The sequence below is a fragment of the Argopecten irradians genome, chromosome 14, assembly GCF_041381155.1.
Source record: "Argopecten irradians isolate NY chromosome 14, Ai_NY, whole genome shotgun sequence".
In the NCBI taxonomy this organism is placed as follows: Eukaryota; Metazoa; Mollusca; class Bivalvia; order Pectinida; family Pectinidae; genus Argopecten; species Argopecten irradians.
Genome location: NC_091147.1, coordinates 2598841 through 2603313, shown reverse-complemented (window position 1 = coordinate 2603313; position 4473 = coordinate 2598841).

Sequence of the window (4473 nt, the reverse complement as noted above, 5' to 3'; positions counted from 1 at the left end):
ATATCAAAGATCAGCTTTCTAATCTTAATGAAAAGAAACCTGCGGGACCTGATGGTATTGTCACAAAGTTCATAAAACTATTGACACCCTCTATTTCTATTCCTTTTACCCTTCTCTGCAATAAAACTATGGAAACCGGTTGTATTCCCTTGCCATGGAAAGCTGCTAACATCAATGCCATATACAAAGGGAAAGGTGATGTAAATGATATTTCCAACTATCGACCCATCTCTATCACCTCTTGCTTCAGTAAAATAATAGAAAAAGTAATTTTTAAGTATATCTATAATTACCTACGTGATTGTGAAGTAATCACCAAACATCAGTCCGGCTTCATTCCCGGTGATTCAACTGTGAACCAACTTCTTTCGATATACAATAATATCACTGACTCATTAGACAAAGGAAAAGAAGTTCGGTCTGTTTTCTGTGATATAAGTAAAGCCTTTGATAGAGTGTGGCATGATGGACTATTATTTAAATTAGAATCTTATGGTTTTAAAGGGAAATTATTAGGGTGGTTTAGAAATTATCTTACTGATAGGAAGCAACGTGTTTTAACTTAAGGCATTTTCTCTACATTTAAAACTGTTAACGCTGGAGTCCCCCAGGGATCTGTCTTAGGCCTTTTTTATTTCTATTATATATTAACGACAAAACTAATATTGTTACTAGTGATTGCAAATTGTTTGCAGATGACACTTCAATTAGTGAAGTAATTGATAATAACCAAATCTATGCTGCCCATACACTTTCACAAAATCTTTCGAATATAAGTACCTGGGCTCTGAAATGGGACATAAAGTTTAACCCCACTAAAACTGAATCATTAATATTTTCAAGGAACCGAAACGTCATTCATCCCGATATATACTTTGACAATAACACGGTTCATACAGCTAGCACACATAGACATTTAGGAGTTTTACTTTCTGACTATTGTAAATGGACTCATCACATAAATTATGTATACCAGAAAGCATTTAAAAGGATAAATATTTTAAAAACATTAAAAAAGAGTGTCACGTAAAACTCTTTTAAACATTTATAAAAGTTATATTTTACCTATTTTAGAATATGCTGATGTTTTATGGGATAACTGTACTGAACAATGTAAACTTCTGTTAGAGTCTGTCCACTTAGAAGACGCTAGGATTATAACGGGATTGCGCAGAGGTACCTCCCATGATATACTTTATAAAGAACTAGCATGGGAATCTCTCTCTGATCGGCGTCAAAAACACAAATATTTTAAGATACTCCGTGGATTTGCTCCACAGCATTTGATGAAACTGTACAACCATTTTTATATCAGCCTGAAAATGAGAGACCACTAAGGATGACAAGATTTTTAATATTCCTATGTGCAGAACTGCAAGTTCTATTAGTTTTTTTTCCAAGTACCTTTAGAGAATTTAATTCTTTCGCTTTAATTTGACTTATCGAATGTTAATACTGTTGCACAATTTAAAACACTCCTTTTTAACATTAATAAAATGGAACCTGATATAACAAATACCTTTATAAACAAAGGTTCTCGAATTATAGATATTACTCTGTGCCAGCTCAGAAATTCCTCTAGCAATCTAAATTCTGACCTATTTCGCGATCATTTGAGAGATTCTCCAATTTGTACTTGTGGCCTTGGTAATGAAACAGCCGAACATTATCTTTTCATATGTCCTTTATTTAATGAACAAAGATCATCACTCAGAACCAACATACATAATTCTAATATCCCCCACTCGTATTTTAACACAAAAAATCTACTGCATGGTTGTGACAATTGTGATGAAGAAAAAAATACATATTTATTACAATGCATATCAGAATATATATCTGAAACTAATAGATTTTTTTTTAGATTTTTCTACTATGATAGGTTGGGGAGATACACTAATAATAATATTCATTTATAATGTAATGTAACTAATATAGGCTTTGCCTGTTGCCAAATCCATTTGCATATTTTTTGCAATAAAATTTGTTGAAATTAAATGAAATGAAATCAAATTTAGTCGCCTTTTACGAAGTGCAAAATACGGTGCGTGACAGGTACAGTTAGAACGTTTAACACCGTCACTGCAGGACACACCTGGACAAACACCAGGAGAGAAACAGCTGACATACAGACAGTTCCTGCAGTTAATAGTTCAAAATAGTCCGCAGTTCTATCGCCTTTACATAAACGATACAATGGCAGAACAGTTCGGACTACCTACTTACAAGACCATTTCAATATAGACTATACAAACTTCAATAATTCCAGTCGACTTTTAAATTGACGACAAAATTGAATTTCTTGGCATTTTAGGTCATGTGAATAGCGACAAATTGATTATAGTAGTACTTTTATAACATGTTAGTCAATTATTTACATGTGGGTATCATTGATATCTATGTTTAATACTTGTGCTGCATGCTAACGTCAATGCTTACGAACTCCTGATAAGGAGTTAGATGTGCCTGCATCACAGACACATTGTCCATCATGTTTCGTCTAGGTACACTGCGCATTGCTGAGAGGGTACACTGCGCATTGCTGAGAGGGACAAGAACTCCCGCCTAAGAAGTATCATTGGGGGTAACCAATGAAAGATCTATACTATCACGTGACACAATAATTGAAAGTGATACTTGGTAAGCTAAGAAGATAATAGCATTACAAAAACTGTAGACATTATCCATACGAGAGTACCAATTAAACCTTACTTAATTATTGTATTTGTATGAATTATTCATTATACACGCGAACACACATTTGAGACAAATTGGCTGCGTTCGTATAATTCTAGCTATAGGTTTTATGGTTGGGTTGACGGGATTTACTTTTAATGTGAAAATTACATTGTATCATCAATCAAGAACTGTTTGTATAAACTTTTGTTCAACTATTTAATCGATGGACAACGCCTGTAACTAAATTATAATTCTAATTCATATCCATTAGCGAACGGCTAGGATACATTAGTATATACTCTGGGAAATTGATTTTCGGAAGCAATTTTGAAAACAAATACTAGTATTTGAAGCATGGTAATAATAGATTACATCTAGGAAAATAATCGATATCTTCCTGAAAATACTTCAAAATTGCATTTGTCAGAAAGTGGTGTTAAAGTAGAATTCGTCTAATACATCCAAACGGTGACTTATCTCAACTTTCATTATTATTAACGAATTAAGAATTCTAACCCAACAGATAACAATATCGAAATCTGACCCGGTTAGATGAATTGTCATGTTCAATTATTAATATAATTAATCGGTTGTATGAATGATTTATGTCAGCTAGGTAAGAGGACACCGATGTAGCGCTAGTGTATATAACTTATCCCTATACCGATGTAGCGCTAGTGTATATAACTTATCCCTATACCGATGTAGCGCTAGTGTATATAACTTATCCCTATACCGATGTAGCGCTAGTGTATATAACTTATCCTTAGGGTGATTTACCTGTTTTAACAACAAAACAGTGAGTCGACATCCATCCCGTACAGAGGACCTGTTTCATCGTCATTTGAATACATTCTATTTGGTCCAATTTTAGACTGAAACTCATTCTACACACGGTCAAACGCGTCTATTTATCTATTACGGTGTTAAACCTCTATGCTTATGTTTACTACAGTAGCATTTACAAGCGCCTTTTTATGTTAGCATTTGACTTTCATCTTGGCAATACCTGGCAGTGTCTCGCTTTAAGTATTATGACAAAAATAGGTATTATTTTTCAATATCTATCTCTCGCGTGATGACAACACTTCAATGAGATCATATGGTCAATTTTAGACGGGCCCGATTCTGTCAATTTATTAAATCTGATAACGCCAACATTTGAATTGCGTTGTTAATTTCATTTTGTCAGCATTTAAACGTATTTTTCTCTACGTTAGTAGATTCACTATCTTGTTTCCTTTTATTGATATTTCGGAAGCGACTTTAAAGTGGGTCTCTGTTTGTGACCTTTTTATAAGGGGTCGTATTCATCTTCCTTTCAAGGTGTCAATCAAACTGAGGATCAATAGAGGATCTGACAACATCCCATCAGGGGTCATGTTCGGATGACCTTTTTACCACGTGTTTCTTCAGATAAAATTCATTTTCTAAACATTGTTATGTCAAGTGATAATACGATTCGGTCCAGTATACATATAAATTTAGCTTTGTTGTACTCTTTGGGCGAGATGACTGCATACAGGAAAATAATCCCTGCATCTTTTTCAAACTATTGCGTCCCCGGTCAAGATTCTGGCAGCAGCAATTTGATTGGCCATTTCCAAAGGTCACCAGAACGTGACCCCTAATGGGATGTTTTGTCATATCCTCTTATCAACGTAGCGATAATAACGATCTGTATTTTAATCAGATTGGGTGTCAATAGTTCATGCACGGAAATAAAGGGCCAAACTATATATCCATCGCCATTTCATGAAAATGAGAGTGGGTTAAAGAAAACATGACAAGAAA